The 16,125-nt window shown below is 42.5% G+C and overlaps 1 long non-coding RNA gene across 1 annotated transcript in view; it reads left to right on the top strand.

The window, feature by feature from the left end:
* LOC143259332 (uncharacterized) overlaps positions 1–16,125 on the top strand; it is a 280,884-nt gene that overhangs the window by 119,920 nt on the left and 144,839 nt on the right. Inside the window, exon 2 of the long non-coding RNA XR_013033137.1 lies at positions 9,448–9,523. This is a non-coding gene — a long non-coding RNA (uncharacterized LOC143259332). The remainder of the gene's footprint in view (positions 1–9,447; positions 9,524–16,125) is intronic.

The following is a 16,125-nucleotide window of genomic DNA, read 5'->3' as shown; positions in this document are numbered from 1 at the left end:
GACCAAGCCAATAAGCGGAACCGGGCTTCGTGCGCTGGTTGACTGGGCCGCCTCGCGTCAGCCGTACTCGATTCTTATTGGTCACTGTTTCTCGTTAATAACTTGTTAACGGTGCCTCGGAGAAAATTTTTGTAAAGGAAGAAGCTGCTTCAAATAATCCAAGTAACCCGCCATTTCCGGATTGCGAGACATTTTTGGGATACCCTGTATACAGACTTCGTCCTTCCTATCGATATCCTAACGTCTAGGGCAAGGGCCCGCTAGGATAGCCTTACCGATGAGTCCTCTAGCACAGGGGTGTCAAACTCAAAAGCTAACTTGGGCCAAATAAACAATGCTTAACTTTAGGTGGGTCGCAAAAAAAATCAATGTTCATAGAAACAAATATTTTTATTTTGACTAGTACATTGTAATAAACACACATATAAAGTTAAATTATTGTTTACGTCCTGATGATACTTGACATCTCTTCTCTAATACTATCTTTCCTATTTCGGGAGAAATTTTATTGGCCGAGACTACTTTCAAAATTCTAATTCACATTTCTATTTTATTTTTACTTTGCGTCGGATATATTGACTGGGCCGCAAAAATGTTCATCTCGGGCCGCGAGTTTGACACCTCTGCTCTAACGGGTCCTGGACGAAACGTCACCCCCTCTCCTTTTCTCCTTAATAGACTCCATTCACCACCGCCAAAGATCGAATGCAAAACGTGATTAACGTGATAAGTAGATTGCGGATTTTATGCATTCTTGAAAAAAATGACTAGGTGAAATGCTAAACAGCAAAGAAATTAGAAGAGACGTTTACTTCCACATTATGTACCATTTGTTAAAATGATAAAGAGAAAACATTGTCGCGTGACTTGCACTTTTTACGATTAACTTGGACAATTTTGATCTCGCGATCCGCGCTCCAATGACAAGTATTATTAGACAAAGAAATAGATGTCTATCTAGCCCCTGTGTCTTACAATGAATGCAGACAATTTTTCTTTTGCATAGAAGTCCGCAGGCTAATATTTCAAACATCATCGCACGCGAACGGATGTCCTAAAATAATATCAGCCTATTAGCCGATCTTCGATACAGATATCGGCAAATATCGAGAAGTGCAAATCAAGTATTTTGTGCGCGTTCCGAATCGCGCCACAGACGCATTAAAATCGTCGTGCATCAATTAATATCTGTCACAGAAGTAATTTATTCTTGTTTCATCGTCGCATAAGTAAGATTGACCGAGGTTTGCGCAGCTGTACAAATCGTTGGAACCGCATATAATAATTCGTTGCTAATGTGCAACGGAGACCGTAAAGATATCGGTGCCGCGTGGCGCCCGCGTATTCTTTGCAAACACGTTATTGAATTATTTATCGCGACGCCGGGGCCGGCTATTTAATAAAGCCGATAATTAATTGGTTTAATTAAATTTCAGCAATAACGTCGATTACAATTGTCTATCGTAATCCGGGCCGCCGGGGTACGTGCAAAAATTCCTGATTGTCCGTTTACCATCGGACTCGGAGCGCTGTTTTCGATCATGATACACGGGGGATATCGCGCGGTTCTTCGATTAAAATGAGCCTCGGCCGACTCCGCCGCCGCTGCTCCGGCTATTACGGATTTATATATGCAAATCAGATTGGTATCGGTTCGTGCCGGGCGAGAACGTCGTTGGAATTCGTTCGCGGCAAATTAAGCGGCGGACACATTTATGGACCGTATGCGCCGCGTACATTTTTAATTATCATTTACGAGCCGCACTTTTGCAAATGGCCACTTCGCTTATGATCAATGCGCAATTCGAAAATTTTCATTTTCCTGTTGCTGCGTTACCGATACCATTCCACGCGAATATTAAATGGCGCCGCCTATCCGGCCGAATCCGAACAACCGTCCGATCCGATTTCAATCCGTTGTATGGAAATGCGTTTACAGAAAACTTACCCGAGAAATCCGTGAAACGTTGTTACCGCTATAAGGTCTCCGTTGAAACGGGCATTGATTCGGCAAGACTTTAATTTCGTATTTCAGCCCGATCCGGTTCAAATTCACGATTAAACCTCAGTTTTTGTGCATCTGTCGCAAATATGAGCACGTGCGACGAGATTCGAAGAATTACATCGCGCTATCGTTAATCACCAGGCTGCGGATCTTTATACGGATTCCGATTTGCATTAGTCATTCTCCGAATATCCGAAGAAGAGAAAAATTTCTTACATTAACCAGAACGTTCCTTACAGCGATCATAGAATAATGATTCAATTTAATTTTGTCAGTATGCACGCTTCCTTGTATTTTACAAATATATGCGTACCATAAATGTGTAAAAATGTTTGGTTTTGCAAAAGATCGTGTCAAATTTCGCTAACATTTTTATTTCGCACTAAAAGCACTAAGCTGCGGATTTCGTGCATTTATGGCAAAAGTAGAGCCATTTTTATTATTGGGTTGGCAACTAAGTAATTGCCGATTTCAGTTATAGATGTCTCTCACTCCCATTTTTATGATATCCGTAAATGTTATATTATAAAATTATTATTATTATTATTATGTTATATTTTATTATCCGTGAATGTTAGCAACTGGGCAAATTGAATGCAGCGGTCAAGGAAAAGCGACCAGAATTGGTCAATCGTAAAGGTGTCATTTTCCAGCAGGACAATACTAGGCCGCATCCATCGGATTACCACTTATTTCGATCCCTGGACAACTCCCTTCATGGTAAAACATTTAACGATGATGACGCTGTAAAATCACACTCAACTCAGTTTTTGTAAATGTTATATTATAAAATTATTATTATTATTATTATTATTATGTTATTTTTTATTATCCGTGAATGTTAGCAACTGGACAAATTGAATGCAGCGGTCAAGGAAAAGCGACCAGAATTGGTCAATCGTAAAGGTGTCATTTTCCAGCAGGACAATGCTAGGCCGCACACGTCTTTGTCCACTCGGCAAAAATTGATGGATATTGGTTGGGAATTGATGTTACACCCACCATATAGCCCTGATCTCGCGCCATCGGATTACCACTTATTTCGATCCCTGGACAACTCCCTTCGTGGTAAAACTTTGAATGATGATGACGCTGTAAAATCTCACTTAACTCAGTTTTTGGCCGAAAAGGATCAGACTTTCTACGAGCGTGGAATTTTCAAGTTGTCAGAGAGATGGCAAAAGGTCATCGAACAAAATGGAAAATACATTACAGATTAAACTTCATTCCAAGTAAAAAGAAATTTTTTATTTCATTGTACAAATCGGCATTTACTTAGTTTTCAACCCAATGTAATGTATGCTTGTACGAAGAAATTTATTCGATCGCTTTCTATGAAAGAATCTTTACAATTTCGGCGACGTTAAAAGAAAAGATCTGGAAATGGTCATTTTATCCAATTGGTTTAGCGTTAAGGAAATTGTTACCCCGCTTTCTAATTTATTAAAGCTATTGCAGCAAGAAATACGTTTCTGTTCGGCCTCTGTCTTTCGCAGTCGACGCAGACAATTTTTATTTAAAGCCCTAGCTCCGACAATCGCTCGCGACAAGTCCGAACGTACCCAGACGTATCTAAATTCTGGTACTCCGGCAAGGGTAATTGGTGGCAGAAAGAGTTAATCAATCGTCGACTGCCGAATGGACACGTCCTCCATCCCCCCCGGCCGTAAATCTAAAGGGTGCCGGCCGCGGTCGGCAATTACCGCGGCCGAACAAAAATTCACTCGGCCCCATTATCCGGACGGAAACTGTCGGAAGTTTTCCGCGGCGCAATATGCAAAACCGGCGCAAGTCTGGCGTGATACGGCCCGCCGCGCCGCGTCGGCCGAAGCGATAGAAATACGCCATTTCCGCGTGGCTCGAGCGTAGCCGGGGGAGCTGCTAAGGAGGGAGGAAAATCCCATCAAACTTGTAAGTGCCGAAAGTTAACGCCGCCGCGGCGCGGCGGTCCGGTCGGTTCGGTTCGACTCTCAGGTTTTTCTCGTCTCGCACCCCCGGTGGCGTCCGTTGCTCTCTTCGGTAGTTCGCGGTCGGCTCCTCGCCGGTTCCTCGTTCAGGCTCGGCCAGGAACAAGTGGAAAAGTCGTGGTCGGTTAGCTCCGCGCGTCGCTTCTTTCCTCTTCTTCGCACAGTGGGGTACTCCGTCGATTTAGACGGTCGAAATTATTTCTATTATTTGTGTTATCGAGAACGCGGTTTTACAAGGATTTTGGGCGAACTTTGCACAATTCGAGGGCAGGAACACATCCTGATGCATTTCTTTAACCGTTTGAGTCCCAGGGGCTATTCAGAAAACACGATCGGAAAGTGCCGAACAGCGTGACAGCGCTTGTCTTAATTGATTGCGAAGGGAACCAAGCGGCGCGATAGCGCTCGTTAACCCTTAAATGCATATTGTTGCCAATTGTCTACATTCCAGTTCCACTTAATTCTATTCAAAAACCTGAGTATGTGCGTTTCCGAACATACGTTGATAACAATAGACAATAGACCATGTGTGAAATAAAAGACTTGACATTACTTTTGGCGAGTAAGTTGTATGTTTTTTGACATTTCAATGTGGTGGGTGATAACCTTCAATGCGTGTTACTTGGAGAGATATTTTCTTGTTTCGAGTTTAAAAATTGCTTTGCGTCACAACAAAAATCACAATTGCTTTGCTGCATTTTATTTATAAATAATGTGAAAATTCCTATACTAATAGATAATATAAATACATGACCATTTGTTGACGTCTACAATAATTTTATTAATAAACGCATATTGTTGCCAAAAGTCTACATACAACTTTTTTTTCAAAATAAATACTCAATATTATTACCTAGATTTTTTTATTTATTTTTTACGTAGCCTATGATTACATTCCTATAAAAAACGATTTTTAAAAATTCAAAACAAAAAATTATGCATTTAAGGGTTAAGATTGACAAACAAAACAAATAGAAGAAAAAGAAAAGAAAAGCAGCCATGCGATGTACGCGCGTCACTAAAGTTTGACGCGATACAAAATCTGAATGGCGCGATCGCACTGCTTGGGACTCAAACGGTTAATCGTTCCATCATTTAAAAATGAATATCCCATTAAGTATAGGCACAAAGGATATCTTTTGAAAACGTAGCTGAAACGACTTATCTACTAATTTTAATCTACTTTTCAGGATATTTTATACAATTAAAATCTACTTCTCGGGATATTTATAAATATTGGGTTCATCACGTGCCTTTTACCTTTTAAGCAACGCTGTAATATTCCATGTACTTTGTAGTGTTCCAAATGCGATTCCATTTATCTGCTTCCATTTATTTAAAAATGATTTTATTCATTCAGAGCCTCATTTTTTGGCCGATCAGAAATGTTCGTTTGGACTATCCGACTAAGGGGTATCAGTACACCTACACGGCTAAATTTAACAAGAACATATGTAATTAATATAGTATATACAATACATACATACATCGTCGACATAAACATATATAAATTTAATTACGCGATGAAGTGTTCCATTCATGGTAGTTCTCCCCTAATCGTCAGAAGAGTTTGCAAATGCATAAAACTAACCGAATACGCACTCGCTCCTTGTTACGTACAAGCTTTAACTAATAAAACGCCGCGCGAAAGGCAAGGCAAATGCAACTTGCTGTACCTCACGTGCCCGCACCTTCCTCAGGTAAAAAAGGTCATTTTTTATTACGACGAATTCTACGAAACTGTAATTTGGCCAGTTAGATCGACGGAAAGTAGCCGCGTGACGAGCCAGGAACGAGTCGTTCCTGGGTTGAAGGAATGAAAAGTGCTGCGGGGGAAATAATACGGTCGAAAATCCAGCCCCGCTCCGTATCCGCCGCCGACTGCACGCGGGGGGACGAAATAATGGCGAGTTGCTACCGCGGAAAATTCAGAGTCAACGACAGCGTTATTGTTTTTCAAGAGTTCCGCGGTACGAGCCGGCCGACGGCGGCGGAAGGGGTTGCTTCGGGTTCGGGTTCGGGTTCGTGTTCTCCGGGACTCGGGCTTCGAGACGTCTGAGTCGCAAAGGAGACGCCCTTTTTCTACCCCCTCCGTCCCGGCGTTTATGCCGGAGCCACCCGGCCCGTGTGAATTCACTTTGAAATATCGCCAGCAGCCGGGAATATCGTTACTCCCGCGAAAACGACGCGACGGATCGCGTCGCGTCGCGTGGCGACGCCGCGCGAGCTCGCTGCGTTGCAATATTTAATAATGCGATGCGACGCGTCAACCACTCTCTGTGCACCCAGTGTTCCCGCGCGTTAATCGAAACGATGTTTGCGCGTGAACAAGCTGAAAGGGTAGCGCACTTTCACTTCTTCCGATGACGGCGCGAACCAGAGCTGACACCACCTTCCGTTATTCAATTATTAGCGGCTGCGTTCTGTCGAATTCTTCAAAAAAATTTCTTGTACAGTAAACTCTCTCCAATTATCCTCCAGTTTGTAAACAAAAATTGGCAATTGGGGAAGGGGGAACACGATTGTCCAAGTCTCGCGGCTCGTTTTTGTAGTCGCCGATTGTCAACAATTATAAAAACGAGCCACAAGAGTCGTATAATGGTGTCTCCCCTTCCCAAATGGTCCATTTTTGTTTACAAGCTGAGGGACAATTGGAGAGAATTTGCTGTATTCTCGATTGATTTAGAGCATTTACAATCAATTCCCTCGTGGAATTATGAGAAGTAACCATATCTACAGTAAAATTAAAATTAAAACTACCAAATATTAAAACCACCAAGCCCTTACAGCGAATAATGCATATAATTTTTTTTACAAAGATTTGATAATTTTAATGGAGAAGTTCGTCTAAAAGATTCACACAGAAATATTTTTCTAATGCCGGGTACTTTGGACGAAAAAAATCACATGCCAGTCATTTTGATTGATTTGTCAATTCCAGTTTTAATGATCTAATGAAGTATACAATGCAGAGATTTTATAGCAAAATTATGAAGTATGCATTTCACACTTAATCACCTAATTAAGTATGGTATAAACCGCACAGATTTTATAGCAGGATTATAAAGTATGCGTTTCAGACTGAATGACCTAATAAAACTAGATACACGAATACGGACGCGAGCTAAGATTCGTGAAAAAGTGTCAATTACTAAAGTTACGAACTTCCTTAAAAATTCCGATTACCGGGGATTAATCTATCCACCCCGGAAACTTCCATGTTCCTCGAGAGCTGGAGAACCCGGTGACGTGCGGCAGCCGGTCTAATACAAGGGATAAAATCGTACCTAACCTGGCCAAACTACAAGCCCGTGGGTCTGTCAAATAAGCCGGCCCCGATACGGTCCAGCACCTCGGCAGCTCGGCCCCCTAAAAAAAGCAACATCGTGGACGTTGAATCCGGAGAATATTACCTTGTACGGTTTGTTTGATCGCCGTTGAAAAACTAGACGCCCCTTTGTGTGTCGCGCAGACGAGGCTGGCTAGCTCGGGGTCGCGAGAGAGAGGAAGAGAGAGAGGGGGGAGTCAAAGTGGGAGAGATACAGAGAAAGTAGGAGAGATACAGAGAAAGTGGGAGAGATATAGAGAAAGTGGGAGAGGGAGAGACTTGTGAGTGAGAGAGAGAGAGAGAGACTTGACAGCAAGAGAGAGAGAAAGTGGGCGAGAGAGAGACATGACAGCAAGAGAGAGAGAAAGTGGGCGAGAGAGAGACATGACAGCAAGAGAGAGAGAAAGTGGGCGAGAGAGAGAGACTTGAGAGTGAGAGAGAGAGAAGTGAGCGAGAGAGAGACTTGAGAGTGAGAGAGAGAGAGAGAAACTTGAGAGTGAGAGAGAGAGATAGACTTGACAGAAAGAGAGTGAGAGAGAAAGTGGGAAAGAGTGGGAAAAGTGTAAGAGAGAGAACGCGAGAAAGAGAGAGAAGGCAAGAGAGTGAGGGAGGGAGGGAAGAGAGAGAAGGCAAGAGAGAGGGGGAGGAAGGAAGAGAGAGAGAAGGCGAGAGAGAGAGAGAGGGAGGAAGAGAGAGAGAGAGAGGGTGGGAGAGAGAAATTGGGGGAGGTAGAGCTCGCGAGAGCCCGTTCCTTTTTTCCGGCAGTCTGCAAATAACTCGCGCACGTTCACAGAGAGATTTCCAGGCTGTCCCCGTGGGAGACCGCATCTAATCAGAATGAATGGCCTCGCCTAGCAGTCCCGGCGTATCCGAGCCGACTTACGCTCGGGACACTCTGTGTCCGCCACCCCCGGCGACAACCTGGGCATTTCACTCGAATCGTGGGAGTATGAGAAGGGGGAGGAGTAAGAGGGGGAGGCGATGGCGTAGGAGAAGGGCCGAGGATCGGCTGTCATCAGTCTTCATTATAAAACAGGTCTACCCCGGGGTCTGGCTAAATCTCGTTTGGCCCCCCCGTCTCTCGTTTTCGACGTTCGCCAGTCGCGCACTCGACGAAAATCAGTCGCCACTCGTGCCCAGACCCGGCGTGATCCAGCGTTTAGGGGTCGGGACAGGCCATTCCGGCCCGGGAGAGGGCCTCTTCAGCTTTTCGCCTCGAGTGCCACCTTCTCGATTATCCGTGGCACGTGATACGTCAACCGGTTCGTCCCGTCGAGTGCTTGGAAAAACACTTCGGTAACGAGAGCAGGAGAAAAAAGCTGGGAGGAGGAAGGAAAGTGGGCCAATGAACACGCAGACGCGTGGCGCCGATCGATTTTCACTTTCGTTCGCGGAAATCACGACGGTCGGCGTTCGTTCGTTCGTTCACCGAGCCCTCGATGTCCGATCGTCCCGGCTGATACTCGAGAGAAACTCATTCTTCCGTTTCAATTTTCGCGACGTAAACTGTCCGGTCACGGACCGCAGGAACTGTTGCGGGATGGACTGAATGAATTTTTAGGGAATACGACTCTGAACGCTGGATTCACGGAGCACCGAAAGCAGCTGTTTTAAATTTGTTTAGAAGTTGAACTTGCCGCAAGTAACTGGCCTACAAAAGTGCCCGTACACCTTTTAAGAGGCAATGACTTTTTTCAAACTGGACTAGATGGCTTGAATTCTTTTTAGATGATAGAGGGACCAGTCTATAAGACAATTACTGAAATATTTCTTTCTAATTTTGCTATTATTTGGAATGATGAGAAAAGATACAAAATCTATCGTTCTTCAACTTTTTATCTGAACATATGAACGAAAATTTTAAAAATGCTTCTTATTTTTCTTTCGAACGAAAGCTTTTATTTTTCTTTGTCATTCCAAGTAATAGCAAAATTAAGAGAAAGCATTTCAGTCAGACTGGCCTCTCTATGAACACCTTTGTGGGTCACTGCGTATTGAATAAATAATTCATAAATGTATCTGTACGATCTGGATAATCGTAAATTAAAAAAATTAGTGATCAGCGATTTCTCTATCCGATGCCTAATCATAGCACCGTCCGTGTGTTCATTCTCGGTCTCTGCATCGAACGATCGCCATTGTTTCAGAATCCGAGGACTCGAGGGACTGAAGCACTGTGGGAACTCGAAGACGCGCTGGTTTGAGGCCACGATCAAGCTAAAGGTAATTGATAATAATTGATAATAAACGATTCGTTAAGTAGTGGGAGTAAAAGAGCGAGACAGCTTAATCTTCGTACAAGACACGTCGAAACTGAAACACATATACAGACTGATCAAAAATTATGGTATTTCCGAGAAATGAGGGGTTCCTGAGGATATTTGAAGTAACTTTTTGCTTAACGAAAATGCAATCCGCGGTTTTGTTTAGGAGTTATTAACGAAAAACACCGACCAATGAGAGGCGTGCTCGCCTAGGCGCTAGGCGGCGCAAGGCGGCTGAGCCAATGAGTGGAACTGGGCTTCCACCGCTCGTTCGCTCGGTCGCCTTGCGCGAGTTGATCTCGCCTCTCATTGGTCAGTGTTTTTCGTTAATAACTCGTAAACGAATCCCCGAATTGCACTTTCGCTAAGGAAAAAATTACTTCAAATGTCCTCAGGAACTCTTCATTTCTTGGAAGTATCATAATTTTGGAACACCCTGTGTACAGGAAATTCTCTCCAATTGTCCCTCAGCTTGTAAACGAAACTGCACAATTTGGAAAGAAAAGACACGATCGTCCGCTTTTTATATTCGCCGATTGTCAACAACTATAAAAACGAGCCGCGAGGCTCGAATAATCGTATCTCATCCTCCCAAATTGCCTATTTTTGTTTAGAAGCTGGGAGGGACAATTGGAGAGAATTTCCTGTACAAAGTTCACTCGCGTTTCATTATTTCTGCAACGCGGAGGAAAAACGAATGAAACGACTCGCGAGAACAGGACTAAATAAATCGTGGATGAAAAATTCGAGAAATCGAGGCATCAGCACGCGATTAGGTTTCGTAGTAATTTTTGTCGAAACGGAAGCCGTAACTTCCGAACGGCAGTCCGTAATACAGGGGGATAATGCAGCCGGTGCTGCATAATCTTCTCCCGTTCCGGAAGGGCGCGTGGAAAATTCATACAGTGACCGAAGATTTGGCAGCTGTAATCGAAGAGGAAAACAGAGTACATCGGTGGGACGGGAAGTAGGTTAACGGCCGTCGCTTGCGGGGGTTGTTTTCGTCCTGGTGAACGGACGGAGCTGGAATAGTTCGGCCTGGAGCGGACCGGAACGTAACGGAACGGAACGGTCGCCCGAATGTGTCATATCTACGCGCATTCATGAACTTCTCCGTGACAGTCGCGCCGTCCTGGGTAAATAATTGATGAATAGAAGTGGGAGCCGGTGTCGCGCCATTTGCCGAATACTTGGGAGTCGTCCCGACGGAACCGGTTGTAACGCGGAGACGCGAAGTATCGAGCGTGTTCGAGCGTGTTCGGGCGTGTTCGAGCCGGCGAGCCGTAAGCTCCTTCCCGTTTATTCCGTCGAAGTATCGTTGTGCATTTTTCAGGAGGAATTCGCGCGCTGAAAAGTCGACGATATTCTTGTCGGCGCGCTACCGGACCGTTACAACGCTCTGCGGCCGTTTTCGCGCTAATAAAAGAGCACGCCCCGTTTAATTCTACGCGATATTAAATTTGTTAGGAATTTCCGGGAAACGCTCCGCATCGGAATGCAAGGCAGTTGAAAATTTCAGAAGGGAGCGGCCCGGGTCCCGAACGCGCACTCCAAATAGTTTGAAGAGCGCCAGTTTTTAAACAAGAGGGAGCAAGTGCGCTACAAGTGTCATCGTATTTTCCGAATAATAAAACCTTGAATACGGTAAATAGCTGTTTGTCGCCGTTGCAAATTCCGACGTTGCGGAATATTTTGTGTCGCGGAGTGTCGCGGGTCTGCTCGACACTGGACAACCGACCATCGACCTATACCTACTTTACATCAAAATGACTTTCTTCTTAAATGACCGAGTCATTTTTACATATCTGTGTTTTTATACAAGGTGTCCCAAACATGTCTCGCAATCCGAGAATGGGAGGTTCCTGAGGTAATTTGAAGTAAGTTTGTCCTTGACGAAAATGCAATCCACGGCTTTGTTTACGAGTTATTAACGAAAAAGAGTGACCAATGAGAGGTAAGATATGCTGGCGCAAGGCGGCCGAGCCAATGAACGGAATTGGGCTTCGTGCGCTCATTGGCTCGGCCGCCTAGCGCTAGGCGAACTCGTCTCTCATTGGTCAGTGTTTTTCGTTAATAATTCGTAAACGAAGCCACGGGTTGCATTTTCGCTAAGGAAAAAGTTACTTCAAATGATCCCAGGAACTTCTCATTTCCGGTTTGCGAGATATTTTTGGGACACCCTGTATATTTTCCTATTTTATCAGCGAAGATTGATTGAATAATAATAATTAGAGAAAACTTGGACTCTTTTACCATGCAAGCGTACAAATCTTTCATCTTCACTATCAGTACCGCATCGCTCGCTTGCACTTCCGTTGCACGATGGTAGAAATTCATTTTCACCGTCGCTAGATCATTTTCAGAGCAATCACCAAATGATTCATTTTTTCCAGTAAATACTTCGTGAAATTTTTCCCATAATTTCCAAGTAATTTTATGCGAATATTTCTGCGGATCTCGATCGAAAATAGAATTCTGATTTTCTACAAATATTATGACACGAAGTAACGTTTCCTCTGTAAGCGATTCTTTCTGACCAAATGCGAAATATCTTCTGCGATACGGGAGCATCGAAAACAGAAGAATATCGACATATACGGGCGTCACATGTTTCTGTAAACAAGCAAAAAAATTGGAAAAGTTGAGCAAACATAAGCACGCGTATCTTTCAATTTTTTAAAAACGTATATGAACTTTACGAAACTAATAAAAGAGAAGAAACAAGAAAGCTGCTTCGCATAATAAATTACTTACATATTTTAGAAAAAGTCATATAAGATTTTAAAAAACAATTTGTACTGAAAAATGAATAGTGATTATAAGTAAAATGCCGAACAAGTCATTTTGGCCTCGGTAGTTCCAGCGTTAACCTCTCGCTTCTTCCTTGTTTTATTAGCTTCGCGAGAAGGATCGCGTATTGTCTTTAATGAAACGTCTCGAAATATTATAGCAGAGTTTCCCGGCGTAAGCTTCCGGAGCCCGTTCAATTCGTCCGATTCCGGGGCTCGGTGTTTGGCCTGAAGCGGGCAATGATGAAAATCACGCGATATTAAGTCCTCGAAGTCGATCGGACAGTGAAGTGACCTTAGACCCACTCGTTTGGGGAAACTTTACGTGAAGCGGCTTTTGTTAGTCCTGAACAGTACTTGAAATCGAGTGTATCCTCTTCTCTCTCTCTCGTCTTTGATAACAGAGGGAGGGAGCCCGGCGGTTTAGCCCTCTTCTTGGTCCTCCGTGGAAGTCTCTGTTTCTTCGATATCTGCCTCCCCTACTCTCTCGACGGTGGCGGCGAAGGAGGCGTCTAGACCGCCTAGGAAAATCCTCGAATCGACTGTCACTGTCAAACCGAGGGAGAAATTCCTTCCCCGCGTATCTTTCTTCGCGGAAGTCGTGTGGGAAATGATGTGTTCAATTCGGAGGGTGGGACGGCGGCGGGAGAAATGGAAATCGAATGGGGCTAGAAAGATTTTCGGCCGTTCAGGAATCAGTAAATTTTCCCCGGGATCCCAATTCGAGCGTGTTCGCAGATCCACTTAAGAATACTGCGACCCGATGAAATTTCGCCCCTCGGGTCCCCGGATGGGGGAAACGTGCTATTAGCCGTCGACGCTCTACCAAATTTTATTCGACTGCCGGAAATATACAGCGACTCCCCGTTAATATTCGGACAGCTTTTAAAACGGAATAACCTTTTTCGAACTGGACTAAATGACTTGAAGCTATTTAAATGACAGAGGGATTAGTTTACTAGATAATGACTACGATAATTTGATTTTGCGTCGACCGATTTCGTTGGAATTTTCAATATGCATACGAGACCTCTTTCTTTTTATTACTTTTTATTATTTAAATGACCGAGATCCGAATGAAAAAATAGGTTCAGATAAAAAAGTTAAAAGACGAGACTTTTTATTTCCTTTTGTCACTCCAAGCAATAGCAAAATTGAAAAGAAGTATTGTAGCCATCGTTTAGTAAACTAGCCTCTCTGTTATCTAAAAATCATTCAAGTAAAAAGTTACTGCGTTTTAGAATGTGTCCGAATATTAATGAGACTTGCTCTATTTTGAATTACTTTGCGATTCAATAATATTAACAGAATTAAACAACTCGAAAACTGAACAGAACTGGAATCTCTAAATAAAATTGTACCCCAATTTTCTTCGCTCTATTTTCCCGTTTACCGCGAATCGGATAATCAATTATTCCGTTAATCGGTATTCCGATAGGCGACGATTTACTATAATTTCATCGATATTCGAAACCAGTGTTATCTCGTAGTCTACCAAAATCCGAATCATATCTTCGAGACTGCAAACACAATTTCTTTCCGAAAATAATACTTTATGCGCTAGGTGCGTACCGATGTATTCGATGTGTCAGCTGGCGAAGTGCTCAGAGGTAATGAGATTCTAATCCACAAATTGTTGGTAAACGCATGATCCGAGTCGACGATTCATCAAAGGCATCTGTTCCATTTGACTGAGGAGGTTTGATGAGGAAACCAGCCACAACTGACACGAAATGTCCCATTCTGGATGGAAGAGATGCAATGGAGAGACTGTATCGGACGTAACCGGCTGAATTCCAGTTATTCTGTATTCAATAGCATTTATTGATCCAGAGGAGCAACACCATCCCGTATTCAAGAGAGTCGATACAAGTCGTTCCAGACTTAAGAGACCAGATAGATGCCGATCATTCGATTGACCCGATACAGGCGAGACCAAACTTAAGAAATCCGATTCGGTCCGGCTCGAATTCAAGAGCTCCAATGTAAGAAATCTTGCACTCAAGAACCCTCGTACATAACCATTCGCGATTGCTATTTGCATGCGGGATTTCAAAGGTTCTTTATTATTTACGGAGCACTAAAAGCAGCTATTTTCTATTAGTTTATTAAAGTAACAATAAGACATTTATCCTGATTTTTAACGAGTGTTACTGTAAAACTTGTCGCAAATAATAACAGATATATTGAGATTATCGTACATAACCATTCGCGATTGCTATTTGCATGCGGGGTTTCAAAGGTTCTTTATTATTTACGGAGCACTAAAAGCAGCTGTTTTCTATTAGCTTATTAAAGTAATAATAAGACATTTATTCTGATTTTTAACGAGTGTTACTGTAAAACTTGTCGCAAGTAATAACAGATGTATTGAGATTATCGTACATAACCATTCGCAATTGCTATTTGCATGCGGGATTTCAAAGGTTCTTTATTATTTACGGAGCACTAAAAGCAGCTATTTTCTATTAGTTTATTAAAGTAACAATAAGACATTTATCCTGATTTTTGACGAGTGTTACTGTAAAACTTGTCGCAAATAATAACAGATATATTGAGATTATCGTACATAACCATTCGCGATTGCTATTTTCATGCGGGATTTCAAAGGTTCTTTATTATTTACGGAGCACTAAAAGAAAAGCAGCCGTTTTCTATTAGTTTATTAAAGTAATAATAAGACATTTATTCTGATTTTTAACGAGTGTTACTGTAGTACTTGTCGCAAGTAATAATAGATACATTGAATAAATAACTGATAACTGTATCTTTAGAATCTGAATAATCGAAAATTAAAAAATTAGTGATCCGTTATTTTCACGGGTTCTGTAAACTTAATGTTTTTTTTTTAATTTACGCTATCGAATCCCATACAGGTTTATTAGCAATATGCACACTGCTTGTGCACGTTAACTTTACAAACACAATGTTATATACTAATTACAAAGATTGCAGTAGTTGTCTATATGCTAAATAAATATAAACACAAGCGATGACTTTTAATGTATTTTGTTTGAGCTCGGCAGATAATGCTGTCTGCGTTTATGTTCGCCTAGTGATTTATTTTGGTTGTTGTTCGTTCTTCGCAATTATTCTCAATATTTTTATCTATTATATTGAACAAACCGATGCATTCAAGACGAAAGTCTGTGGACGATAGATGAAAGAGGTTCGTTTTCTATTTAGTTTATACGTTTTGTGAACTTCTGTCACGGTTGCAACAGTCCATCCAATCATCGACTATTCAACGTTCTTCTCTTATCCTCGTCCGTGAACAACCCGTACTGCTCGACAGTTCTTTTCTTGAGGAAAGATTTTCTTAATCGAAACCATTAGTGCCCGATCGAGTGCCGTTAACGAAGGGACTCGGAGCACAGGAAGGACATTAATTCGCGATCCTCCTGTTTCATTGCGCAAGTCCCTGTGAAACGAGATTTCGAAACGTCTCCAATCACAATATAGTTTACAGTAAATAAAAGTTCAAAAACAATTACTAATTGTTCTCTTATAACGTTCTTCATAACACAAATGAATGTATAATTTCGTCGTGTTTCGATTCCAATTTTTTGTGCAATGATTTCTATACTTATACGGATACTAAATATATTCTTCTGGCTATCATCATTCTCAGTAAACATTCTGAAACAGCAATAAATAGAAGATATATTTACTTTTCTCCACCTAGTTGCCTATTTGTCCCACCGTGCGTTGGCGATACAGTGAAAAACGCGGGACGATATTGTATTCTTTATTCGAACAACTACTCCCGAAA

This window comes from Megalopta genalis, chromosome 4 (genome assembly GCF_051020955.1).
Source record: "Megalopta genalis isolate 19385.01 chromosome 4, iyMegGena1_principal, whole genome shotgun sequence".
Taxonomy (NCBI): domain Eukaryota; kingdom Metazoa; phylum Arthropoda; class Insecta; order Hymenoptera; family Halictidae; genus Megalopta; species Megalopta genalis.
Note: the sequence above shows the minus strand (reverse complement) of the source record. Positions and strands in the feature narration are given on the sequence as shown.